This window comes from Bos mutus, chromosome X, assembly GCF_027580195.1.
Source record: "Bos mutus isolate GX-2022 chromosome X, NWIPB_WYAK_1.1, whole genome shotgun sequence".
Classification (NCBI taxonomy): Eukaryota; Metazoa; Chordata; class Mammalia; order Artiodactyla; family Bovidae; genus Bos; species Bos mutus.
Window position 1 is genome coordinate 21,860,902 of NC_091646.1, and position 14,145 is coordinate 21,875,046.

Sequence of the window (14,145 nt, forward strand, 5' to 3'; positions counted from 1 at the left end):
CTGTGGGTCCTAGAGGAGGTCGTAATCCCTTCAAATCTGACCCTAAAGTTCCTTACCTCCCAACACTGTTTAATTTTAAGCTATCACTATTTAATAGAGCAATGTTCAGGGGTGCTGCACACAATGAGTTATTTAACCCTGGTTACTATAAAATTTAGAAATTAACTCCTATATTCTTACACCAGGAAGCTTATTTACCCAGCAACTTAATGAAAAAAATGCATCACATTTCCCTTAATCCTTACAGAGTGAAATACTCTGAGTACTATAGACTAATTTGTATTAAGCTGTTTGGAATGTAGAAGTACAAAGTCTCATTCCGATTTTCATCTGATGAGATTCTATTAGTCACTTACACTAATTTCTTATAGTGTTTACAAAAATTGCATTTCAAAAGTGCTTTTGCATATGAATTTAGCAAAAACTAATTGTTGCTTTTTGCCCAACACCACTCACTGCCTTCAAACTCTCCATCCCTAACCTTCAATCAAGCTGTACATTTTGAACAGTGGAGGGAGGCCTGTTTTTGGTCCTTGCTTTTCAGATGGAATTCCTTTGATCAGGTCTGATTTTGTTTTCTAACCATTGGATATTCCAGCATGTATTGTCAAGGCTAGCAGTGGGGCTGTGCAAGTTAGCAAGTGATCACTTGGTTGCTTTAGCTGTTCACCAAGGAAAGAGAGATGGAAAGAAAAGAGAAGAGGGCCAAGGACTGAAATTTATAGAAGCCTCTGAGTTTGAAAAGCAGGACAAAGATGAAACAAAAATGACAGAAAAAGACTCTTGTGAAATCTTGTGAACCAGGGTCTCCTGTATCAAACAGAGATATCCACGCCATCAGAAAATTTTGGTCAACCTTTCAGTGAAAAATATAAACATGTGACACTGGACTTTTAGTTGGTTTTCTAAAAGTATTCACATATACCATTCTTTCACTGAGAGAATCAAGTTTTATGTGATTTAGAAGGGGAAAAAGTGTTGTCAATTAACTGAAATACTTAAAGAGTGGCTCTGGGTTTTAACTTCCCTCCTCACTGTCAGAGCTATTTCAATGAATTAAATATCTATTTATAATGCAGAAGTCGTAGCAATCTATCTCAATGAATTAAATATCTATTTATAATGCAAACGTAGCTTGTTGCTGACAATGCTCCACATGGTGTGTTTTTTTCAACCTGGTTGCCATGGGAATCAGTCCCTTTACCCCTGGCTGGCCTCTAATCAGCACAGCATCAGGTAATCTCTGGGAAATGGAATCTCAATTAGGATGGAATGGACCTGTGAGAGAAGAATGTGCCTCTGGGACTCCAGAAACAAAGGCCCAAAATCCTCCCTTCAGTTCTGAAAAAAAAAGTAAATTACCCTCCATCCGTGGGCCACATCTTTGCCCTCAGCATCTTAGAGTTACAAAGATTATCCAGGTGATGTGGTCCAATCCCCAACCCAGTACACAATCTCCTTTATAGCAAAGCTGACAGCTAGGTACACAGCCTCTTTCTGTATACCTCCAGTGATGCAGAGCTCACCACTCCATGAGACAATCTGAGAATTTCAAATTGCTTGATTTATCTCCTATCTGTGTATACTTATTCCCTTCATACTCATTGGCTCTAGTTCTGACCCAGGTTGCAACCTAGATGAAATCTACTTCTTACACATAGTAGTCTTACAAAGTTTGGAAGATATGAGTTGTCTTCCTTGAGTCCAGAATATCTCACTCAATGTTGTTTCCGGGGTTTCGCCAACATTCAATTGCAAATGTATCTATGTGTAGTTAACTCTTAATTATCTGGGTTTTGGAGAGGGCAGAGTTCATGCCTACCCAACTCCTGCTGGATTCAACCACAACAGCTCTTTTATGTATTTATTATATATTATTATTTATTGATTTTATATATCTGTTAATAATATAGAATATTAAACGATGATAAAAGATGTGATGAAAAACAAAGTAGAGAAAGGAGATTCAGAAGTGTGTGTTTTGTGGGGGAAATGGTTTCAATTTAAAAAGGGTGACTAAGAATACCTCACTGAGAAGGCTAACATTTGACTTACGGTTAAAGGATATGAAAGAGTAAGCCATACAGATAGGTAGGCAAAGTGGGTTCTGGTCAGAGAACAGGAAGTACAAGAGCCCTGAGACAAGAGAATGCCTGACTGGTTTGAGAAACGGTGACTAGACTACAGTGGCTGGAGCAGTGTAAACAAGGGGGAAAGTAGGAGATGCAGTCAAAGAGGTAATGGGAACCAAGACAAGCAAGACTTTTCTAGACCTTTGTAAGGACTTGGACTTGGACTCTGTATGAACTAGGAAGCCACTGGAGTGACATGATTAGACTTACAGAGACCTGGGTTCAATCCCTGGGTTGGGAAGTTACATTGAAGAAGGGAAAGGCTACCCACTCCAGTATTCTGGCCTGGAGAATTCCATGGACTGTATAGTCCACGGGGTCACAAAGGGTTGGACATGGCTGAGCAACTTTCACTTTCACTTTCATCCTGTCTTCAGGCTTCCCAGGTGGCTCAGTGGGTAAAGAATCCACCTCCAATGCAGGAGACACAGGCAGATAAGGGTTCAGTCCCTAGGTTGGGAAGATTCCCTGAAGGAGGACATGGCGACCCAGTCCAGTATTGTTTCCTGGAGAATCCCATGGACAGAGGAGCCTGGCAGCCTATAGCCCATAGGGTCGCAAAGAATTGGACATGTCTGAAGCAACTGAGCATGCATGCATGCCTCCTGTCTTCTGTATAGAGAATAGACTGAGGGGCCAGCGTGAAAACAGAGATATCTACAAGGAGGTTACTCCAATAATAAGGCAAGAGATGATAGCTTAGGTCAGCCCAGTAGCAGAGTGGTGACAAGAAATGGTTGGACTATTGATATAAGCTGAGGAAACAGCCAGTGGGGTTTGCTGACAGACTGAATGTGGTGTATGTTCTATAAACATTCTCATTAGAAAAAAAAAAAAAACAACTTTCAAATATTGCCTTCCTGCTTCCTTTCTGGGGTTATTTTAATCTCATCTTCAAGAAAGGGTTTTCTAATGCTCCCCAATCCAGGTCACCACTTCTGGCAGTTGGTCAGTGAGCTTGTCATCATTTATCCAGAAGTGTAAACAAAATGAAGTCCTACACGTCTAATGTGATCTGACCAGCACAGGGTACAGAGGACAGTGAAATGATCATTTTCTGGGATCACACCTCACCATTTCTTTTAATGCCATCTAAATTTTCACTAGCTCTGGGACAGCCAGATTACACTGTAGCCTCAGAGGAAACTTGTGGTCAACCAAAACCCACAGCTCTTTTTCACACAAGCTCTTGCCAATTCAATCCTTTCTTGTCCTTATCCTGTACAAGGGATGTGTTATTTTGCAATTGTCTTAAACTCAGATTTAAGATTTGACACTTATTCCCATTAGATTTCATCTTATAGTCCCCCCCAGGTTATGCGAGTCATGTATGACCACTTAGTGAGCGCCCCATTATATATAGCACACATATAGGTACTACCTCATTTACTCCTAACAACAATCCTGTGTGACCCTGCGCTATTATCATCCTCATTTTACACAGGAGAAAACAGAGGCTCAGAGAGGTTAGGGAACATGCCCAGGGCCATTCAGCTCATAACCAAGGTCACAGCTGAAATTAGAATCCCATTTTACCTGACTGCAAAGTCAGATTTTCCCATACTAAACTGTGATTAGCACAGTACCTGGAACAGAGTAGGCATACAATAAATATTTGCTAAATTGTCCATCTTTGCACTGTTCTTTTTAAATTTATTTTGTTGAACAGACACTCACATTCACTTAGTTAGGCAGTGTTACAAAGCTTTACATTTATCAAGAATCTTAATCTTTACAATAGACCTGTGAGGTAGGTTCTATCATTAGTCACATTTCTTACAAAGAAAAAAGCAGAGCCATAGAAATTAAGCAACCTCCATAGGTGACACAGCCAGCAAGTGTCAGAGACAAGATTGGGACCCAGGCAGTCTGACTCCAGAGTTTGTGTTCATAACAACTAAGCTATGTTGTCTCATCTATTCTGAGATCCTGACCTTGACTCTCAAGGGGAGGAGGTGCCTTAGTCTAACTCGATGTCCACTGTCCAGTGCTAAACCTGCAGCCCTCCTGGTGAAATCTACTTCAGCCTCCCCCTTCTCTTCCATTGCCCTTCCTTATAAATGGAAGCTGGCCTCTAGGCTTATTAACAAGGAAGACTTGTTCATGCCTTCAAACTTAGTCTTGATTTCTGCCCTTCCCTCCCAGGACTCCACACTCTTCTGTTCTGCTATGGACCAACATTTCAACTTCTGTCACTCAAGGAGGCAGCCAGTGTGATGAGGTGGTAGGTCAATGGAGTCCCGGAGAAGAAAGATGTTCCCTTGGCCCAGTCCCTATCCCCTCAAATAGGTCCTAGGCCAGACCATCATATCTGACTGTGTGTTAAATTAACTCCACAAGACCCTGGCTAGAGTCATATTTTAAACTGGGTGTGGTGAAAGTGTTAGTCACTCAGTCATGTCTGACTCTTTGCAACCCTATGGACTGTAGCCTGCCAGGCTTCTCTGTCCATAGAATTCTCCAGGCAAGAATGCTGGAATGAGTAGCCATTCCCTTCTCCAGAGGATATTCTTGACCCAGGAATTGAACCCGGGTCTCCACATTTCAGGCAGATTCTTTACCGTCTGAGCCACCAGATTGTGGTATGGGGGTGCAGAGAAATTCAAACCATTCATATGAGTTATTAGCCTATAAAGGACGATTTTTGTAAAGAAATCCCTTCTCATCTCAGAAGGCCATCTTTCATACTATATGCTAAAGATTCAAAGATGATCTATTATATATGACATCATAGGCTAGTAAAATGTACAGGGTCTAGAATTGTTTTTGAGCTTGAGACAAATCCCATAAAGGGTGGCAAATCATAAGAAACTTCAAAACTAGCCAAAGCTCCCTTATTTGTAGGATTCTTACTCAAGCAATTGTTCCATTTTAACACCAGCAGTCAATTTTGGGAATTCATCAATTGATGTCCCAAAGTTGGACTTGATCATATGTATCTGGACACAGTGAAAGAATGAAAGACTTAAAAAATCATAGAATTTGAAGGGCCATTAGATGTACTATAATACACACACTTTCTATAACATACCAAGCAAGAGGTTGACCAAACCTCTGCTTGAACCCTTCTAGGGGAGGGGTGCAGGGGGTTTGGGGGCCCACAGGAAACTTAATATCTGTAATGAATAGTTGCCCCTTCAATTATCAGGTAGCTGTAATAGTGAAGAAAGTCTTTTAATTGTCTGGTACTGGCATCTTCCAATTTTCTTACCCATTAATCCACAGAAAATGTCTTTGTGACCCCATGGACTGTAGCCCGCCAGTCTCCTCTGTCCATGAGCATTCTCCAGGCAAGAATACTGGAATGGGTTGCCCTGCCCTCTTCCAGAGGATCTTCCCAACCCAGGGATCGAACCCAGGTCTCCTGCATTGCAGGCAGATTCTTTACCATCTGAGCCACCAGGGATACCCATATAACACAAAAGCATTCCCTAAATCTTTCTTTTACAAGTAAAACATCCTCATTTTCTTGAAATACAGAAACTTGGATAAAACAAAACTTTAGAAATACTCAGACCAACTTTGGATAGAAAGAAACTATCACCTCCAATGTGGTGGACGGTGTATTTCCATTAATACACTCTTCAGATCTCAATAGCATATTTAGCAACCACAGAACACTATGGGCTCATACTAAGTTTGAAGCTAAAGGAAACCCCTATGCCTTTTATAGAAGTACTGCTAAGCCTTGCCTTCACTCTGAATTTATGTAGTTAATTTTAGAGCTGAAATATACAGCTTCATATTTGTCACATTGTGACAAATAGGAAGTTGTAAGAGTTGGGTGGTGTTTTTTTTTTTTTATGTTCATCTTCACAACTATTTGTCCCCTTGGAAAATTACTGAATTTTTAATCTCAGTTTTCATGTCTGTAAAATGGAGATAATCACTATTTTAATTTTGCAGGTTTGTGTTGAGGATGAAATGAAATAATATGTGTGAAAGTGCTCTACAATACAGAAAAGTACTGTGTCAGTGTAATACCTGATGGTGACCACAATGAGGGTTTTTATTTTTTGTTGTACAATGTACACAGATATCCCTACAAGCTTTGTCTTAATCTCCAATTTAGTCAATGTCTCACCTTTATTCAAGTGTTGGAAAGCACTTGTACTCCTGGGTTTGCAATAATGTACTAAATGTATTCATTTTGTATGTGATCATTTAATGAGTTAGTTGCTTAGTAGTGTCTGACTCTTTGGGACCCCATGAACTGTGGCCTGCCAGGCTCCTCTGTCCGTGGAATTCTCCAGGCAAGAATAATGGAGTGGGTTGCCATTTCCTTCTCCAGGGGAATCTTCCCAACCTGGGGTTCGAACTCCCATCTCCTGCATTGCAGGCAGATTCTTCACCTTCTCAGCCATAAGGGAAGCTGTACACCAAGCTATATACCACTTCCCTGGTGGCTCTGATGGTAAAGAATCCGCCTGCCAATGCAAGAGACACAGGAGATGCAGGTTGGATCCCTGGCTCTGGAAGATCCCCTAAAGGAGGGCATGGCAACACACTCCAGTATTCTTGCCTGGGAAATCCCATGAAGAGAGGAGCCTGGCGGCCTATAGTCCATGGGGTCGCAGAGTCAGACACGACTGAGCAATTAACACACATTTAACGAGTTAAACATTCAACCATCCATACTATTAGCTCACGCTCACACCATTTCTTCACCTGCCTGAGAGGACATCACAGGAAGTGTTTGTCAAGATCCTTGCCAAAGCCCAGGTAAATTATTTTTGCAGCCTCCTTTTGCAAGCCCATCCAAAAGGAAATGAGCTTAGTCTGGCATGACTTGCTCTTAATGAACCCATGCTGGTTCCTAGTGATTAGTAAGTCCCTTTCCAAGGGCTCAGAAAACATCTTCTTAATAATCCATTCTAGAAGTTTGCTGGGAATCGACATCAAACTCGCCATGCTAGCATATGTTGTATTGCCTTTCTTTGTGGGGAAAAGAAAATCATTATTTTATTTAGTCTTTTGGCACTTTACTCCTTACTGATATGTCTTGGAAGACTACAAAGAAAGGTATCCAAGCTTATAAGACAGACCAGGAAGAAACAAAGCTAGATCCAGAGCTATCTACACTTTTCCTAATTTTCTGAAGTAGGAGAATTCATCTTTATTAGAGTGATGTAGACATGTCATCTTCAGCTGAGGGCTATAGAGGTTATATATGGCATATAGGGGTTATATGCCATATTTTAGAGAACCCAGAATGCCAGTGGGCAGATTGGTTGGTGATGCAAAAGTGTTCTTCTTTTGCATTTTGCAGGTGATGCTTTACAAGAATTCACATTTCTTCTAGAACAGTGTTTCTCAAACTTTAATGTGCATATGAACTACCAACAGATCCTGTGAATATGCACATGATAAGTCAGTAGATCTGAGGCAGGGCTTGAGTTTATGCATTGCTGCCAAGTGCCCAGGTGATGCCCATGCTGTGGATATACAGACTACACTTTGTATAACAAGAATCTAGAATGATTATTCTAGATCTTGGCTACACACTACAACCATCTGAAGAGATTTTAAAAATCCTGCTTTCCACATTAAGTAATCAGAATCTCTGGAGTTGGGGCCCAGAAATGTGTTTTTCTAAAGCTCCTCAGGTTATTTCAATGCACAGCTAAGGTTGAGAACATTCTTGTAAAACTAGTTATCTTCCCTTTTTTGGCTAACAGTTTTCAGGAGGTCTCAAAATGTATCCCTGAAGTGGCAGGTTCCCATCTGCCTATTATAGGCCCATACATAAAAACATTTTTTGTAGTAAAATATTGTTAACTTGAAAAGTGAAAGTCACTCAGCTGTGTCTGACTCTGTGACCCCATGGACTATAGAGTCCATGGAATTCTCTAGGCCAGAATACTAGAGTGGGGAGCCTTTCCCTTCTCCAGGGGATATTCCCAACCCAGGGATTGAACCCAGGTCTCCCACATTGCAGGTGGATTATTTACCAGCTGAGCCACGTATCAGAAACGTAAGCCTTAAGAGACAAGATTTCATGGTTGGTGATTTTAGGATTTCTTTTGCTTTCCTACTGCCACCTACTACCATAATTGAGGGCTCAGAAGGGTGGCATATGTGGGAGGAAGGTTAGGTTAGAAATAGTTTTGTAGCAATAAAAACTCACTTTTCCTCAGTGGGTTATTTTATACAATATTACCACTTGTCCAACAATTGAGAAAGGACTACAGAAATGGCCAGGTTGTGGTTTGGCTCAGACCTCCATAGAGAACTCCACTAGTAAACGTCTCTCTTTAGATGAGAGTGAATATACACATAAAACAGAATATGTCTTATTGTTAAGCAAACCCTGTCTTCATTGATAGTGGGTCAATGACAGTGGAGGCGGAAGAGACTGAGCAACTAAAAGAATTTGACACAAAGAATATTCAACATAAGACAAATCATTCAAAGGTAGACTCTTCCATGAAGGTTCTCCAACAAAGGTTAAGGATCAACATTATGAAAGGACAAAAACGTATCAGAGAGCGAACATTGGAATTTTACAGCACTGGGTATTTCTTAGTTGAGCAATCCTGATATAAATCCTCTCCCTGGCAGCCCAGCAAAGGGAGAAGGACTATCAGTCTGCGGTGGGGTGTGTGAAGGGCAACAACTTGGCTGGCACTCCAGCTAGGGGCATACCAGAGGGAGAAGAGCCAAATGAGGCCAGGCTCAAAGGGGAACAAAGAGCAGGCTGGATGGTGGCAGGCCTCAAAAAAAGTTCTAGGCAAGAATACTCCCTCAGCAGCTATCCCTGCTGGCGCCAGACCTGACAATCCTTTGGGACAACGTAGAAAAAGGCCACTTTGAGGCTTGCTAATAGGATCACCATTATGACACGACTGACCAATTTATAACATCAGAAGACTCAACATTTAGCAAATCCCCTCTCTTTACACACCAGGCATACATTAGAGAATCTAAAAAAGGAAGACCTGGTAGGGAAAATTTGTGATTCCTGAGTACCTTTTAACAAGGGCCCTGTCAGGCAAATTTCCGGTGACTCATATCCTCCTGAAGAACCTCCCAAAGACAGAGAAGACATTTCATTTACCTTCCCTTCCTTCAGAATAATCGAGCTAGCCCCTACTCCTTCAAACCTCACACACTTCTTCCAACATTTCATTCCAAACCTTCTAACAATGTGGTAGTCTAAAAGAGAAAAAAATCCTTCCTGTAGCACATCATAGTTCCAGATGCCATTCAGTGTGGTTCAAGGGTCACCCTTTTGAAAGAAACAACTCCATACTGAGGGGTTTGTTGTTATGAACTCCTGGGGACACATATTAGTCTGCCAGCAGCTCACACACCTTCTTTCTTTCATGGGCCCTAGGCATTGTTCTGTGCTCATTTATACTGTCCCCTCTCATCCTGCCAAGGTTAACACACAATGATACTTTTATTTCTCCTTGTCTGGCCAAAAGCAAGCCATAAACCCTTTTGATGTGGCATGGAACGTGAACAGACCATTTTATGCTGTAGTGAAGAATAAGAGCTTTGGAGTGAGCGAACCCAGGGTTTGAATCTCCCATTTTGCAACTTACTAGCAGCATGCCCTTGCACATCCACTAAAACTCTATGAGCCTCAGTCTCTCCTTTTGTCAAATGGAAGCGAATAATAATAGTGCCCCATTCTGAGAGTGGTTATGATGATTAGCTATGATGTATGTCAAGTGCCTAGCACGCAGTAGGTAAATGGTCAATAAATAGCTTTAAGTATTGTTTCCTATGAATTATTTTCTTGGAAACTATAGAGAAAACAACTAGTGAGGTTTGAAAGATACTAATTGCAAACAAAAAATGAAGGCTACAAAGTCACAATAATCTACAAGGAAAATACAAGAGAAAATTATAAAAATCACAACCTGAGGTAATCACAGAAATATGAATAGAAATAACCTTGATAAAATTTAAAAAATAGATTAATTATTTAAAAAAAAGAGAGAGAGAAATAACCTTGAGCTGTCTCTCAAGTTCAAGGTTTTTTTTTTCCTTCTTTTTTTCTTTAAACTACAGTCTAGACTTCTCAGGTTCAAGTTTTTTTTTTCCTGGCCCAGACATCAGGCAAGCCAAGATCACATGCCAGTGACGCTCCTTACTAGCTCCGTGACCTTGAATAAGTCCCTTAATTTTTCCCAGCCTCAGTTCCCTCATCTGCAGGAGAAGAATAATGAGTTCTCAATTCATCTGAGTGTAGTAAGGTTGTAATGTGTTTGTCATAGTGTAAGAAGAGCCCAGTAAAAAGAAATTGCTCTCGTTAGCTTGTGCTTATACCTCCTGGGTCTATGAATTTCTGGGGCTATGCTGATAGATTCCATCCACGTCTGAGAAGTTCTTTCACCTTCTCTTAACTCCTTGATCCTCTTTGGCTTTCTGGGTGAAACAAGCTGGCTTATTTCCATCCATTGGTAGAGCTTACTTATTTCAATCACTTCCTCAAGGAGGAAAGGAGCAGAGGATACAAACCCAAACTGCAGAAGACCCTAAGACCCTGGCGAGCAGAATGGGAGATTGAGAGAGAAAATCTTTTCACTTTTGCCTTCTTGGCCCCTTGTCTACACCTGCTAAAAGTAGGCTAGGTAGCTCTGGAAGGGAGCACAAGGAGATGGTGACTCAGCTCTGCTGCTCCCTCCAGTGGTGGGGCCTGGAGAAGTCATGAGTTGGAGACAGGGTAATCCTGGGAAGACTCGTGGAGTGAAGCAAATGTTAGTGACAGCTGTAATAATAATGACAACAGGAAGAATAATAACCCATGGTAGGCTCATAGGGAAGAAGGAATGGTAAAAGCAAAAACAACAATAATAGTAGTATTTGGTGGACTTCTGGGAGAAAAAGACAGAGCTTCTGTAAGATTCATGGGTGAGCATGGATAATGATAATTATTCTCAATATGACAGCGCGTAGATATAGATGCGTATGTGCTCAGTCACGCCCAACGCATTGCAACTCCATGGCCTATAGCTTTCCACGCTCCTCTGTCCATGGGATTTTTCCACTTAAGAACACTGGAGTGGGTTGCCGTTTCCTTCTCCATGATATGACAAAGATCATGGCAATCCTCAGTGGACGCATGAAGAGAGAATAATCATGATTATAAAAGCTAACACTTATCAGTTACTCCCTACATATCAGTGCTCAGTGCTTTGTATGTACAATTTTACACCATCCTTCATGGAACTTGCACCTCAGAAAGATTAAGTAACTTGCTCATGGTCGCAGGGCTAGCAAGCGACAAAGCCGGTATAAAATCTTGGTCTGTCTGACTCCAAAACCTATGTGCTTTTCCCTTTACCATGTAGTGTCAATGGAGAGAAACCAGCTGACCTGGCTGATTAGGAACCCCATTTGCCTTCCACTTCCTCTCAGCAACACATGTCTGCAGGGTTCTGAACACAACTGACTTGTTACCATGGAAGCCTCCCTCTCTCCCCTAACCTCTTTTAACCAGTCCCAGAGAAGGGGGCTTCTGGAAAATAGAATCTTCTGCCGTCTCCAGTAGGGTGGCAGACGCCTCCCTGAATGGAACAGACTAATATCCAGATTACCAGGTGTGTCATCTTCTCATAAATGTGTGAATTGAAGGACATGAAGAAGACTCCTTCTCCCTAATTTCTAACGCTCGAAATTAGACCTTTGGAACATTCTGTCCCTTTTTAAAATGCAAATACCTGTTTTATTCCTCTACACCACCTTTTAGTTCATCATTTCCATGAAAACTACTCTTGGAGAGCTTAGTAATGTAGTTAGCTTGATCGGCGAAGTCCTTCATAATATCCAGTCTCAAATTCCATCTCCAGCTTCAATTGTCTGCACCCTCCATCTTAACATTTCCCACCACACACCAGCCCAAACCAACAACTTCTAATATGTTAATATTTTGTCTGCCTGGAATAACCCCTACTTTCTCTTTCACCTAATTCTTCACTGTCTGTCAAAATTCAGCACAGATGCCACCACCGCCATGCACACAGCTCTGTTATCTGGCTTAGGTCACCAGCCCTTGCGCTAGTAAAGCAGCTTGTATTTTTATCTGGCTTTTCATCTATCTTTATAATTATATGTATGGTATGTATAATTATTGTTGGCATGTGTTATTGTATTTCAGTTACATATAAAACAGTATTTATCTAATAATAATAGTAGTAATATGTGCCCAGGGTTAAAATACACAAACAGTGCAGGTTATGAAATAAAAAGTAGAATATTTTTATATCCTTTCCAGCACAGTCTTAAACTCGAGGCAATCCCTTTTAACAGTTTCTTATGTATTTTTCAAAAAATGTTTGATGCATATACAAGAATATCTGTATATGCTCTATTTACACACAAATAGGATCATACTGTTCTGTACCTTAGTTTGGTTTGGTTTGCTATTAGAAAGAGTTAAGAGTGAACATTTTTTTGCAAATGTGCATTTGCATGTTCATATTCATATACCCTTAGGGTAATTCTTAGAGGTAGAATTATTGGGTTAAAGAGTATGGCCTTCTGCAATCTTGATTATTACATCAAATTGCCCTCCAAAAGTATACCCATAAGTTATAGTCCAACTGATTGTGATCAAGAGTTTGTGAATCCCTACAATCTCAAAAATATTAGGTTTTATAAAACCTTATCATGCTTTAAGTGTAGTAGGGAAATCATATCTTATTGTTTTGATTTGTCTTTAAACAATTATCATTAGGTTTGAGTCGAACTTTTTAGGTCTTTTGAATATTTATTTTTCCATTAAAAATTTTGTCCATTTTTTCTGTGAGATCTTTGCCCTTCATGCATTGTAAAAGCTTTTCATATATACATTTTTAAATTGTTTGTTATTTTAAGAAGGATTTTAAATATCCTTTGTTACATGTGCAACATGATTTTCTTTAGTTGGTCATTTGCCTTTTAGTTTGCTTATTTATTGCCATAAAAATAGTATTGTGTAGTTAAAGGTGTCAATCTTTTCCTTAATAGTGTCTGATTTTTGTAGCACGCTTTGTTAGAAAAGTCTCCTTCATTGCAAGATTGTAAACACAATAACTCATGTTTTTGTCTAGTACCTTATGTTTTTTTCTTTTTTAGAGTTTTAACTTGTTGAGTGATCTGAAAGTTATTTTGGTATAAAAGGTCAGGTAGGGATTCAGATATTTTATTCAAATGGCTAACCATTTAATCACTTTGTATTTGTTAATATTTACTTGTCTCTCCTGATAGAATCTAAGCTCTTCCAAGAAAAGAACTCTGCCTTATTAATTGTTGTAACTCAACGTCTAACATTGTACCTGGCACATAAGAGCATTTGCTGAGTACACGTTGAATGAGTATCGGATACTATTCAATTTCCTGTGTTGGTGAACAAAGTCTGCTTGAAAACAAAATTAGAAGCCTATATGTGCCACATTTTGCTAACTCCACCTCGAACCCAGAGGGAGCCTCTTCTCATCACCTACTGTCTCGTACCTATAACTTCTTATCCAAGCTAGAGGATTAAAAAGTCCAGGTTGACGTGACTAGAGCCTAATTAAATATTGCAGGAGCATAGTAAAAGGAAACATAATAAAGCTCCATCTGGCCAGGAAGCCCCTTACTCCATAATTACAAGTACTTGAAATTCTATCTTTGGGACTTTATGTCCTTTATTACAATGCAAATATCTTGTTGAGCTGTGCTACTTTATTCGTTCACAACACAGTGTGATTTTTTTCTTGCCTGATTTAATGCAAAAAAAAAATTAAAAGTCTAAAGTTTTGAGGGGAAATTCAGAAAGAAGTAAAGGCCATCAGAGGGTAAGAGAGAGACATCACCAATGGATGGGGGAGCAAGAGGGAGCAAGAAGGATGCATGGAGGAAAGCACTTAAAGTCTATATTCTAACAATGGCACTTTAATGTACCAAGCTGCTTAATCACAAAATACATCATCCCACTCAATCTCTCCCTGAACCTCAGCAATCTAAACTCTCTAGATTCTTTGGATGTATTTGCAAGGGACTATTTAGATTAGAGAAGATTACATCAGTCACTTAAGGG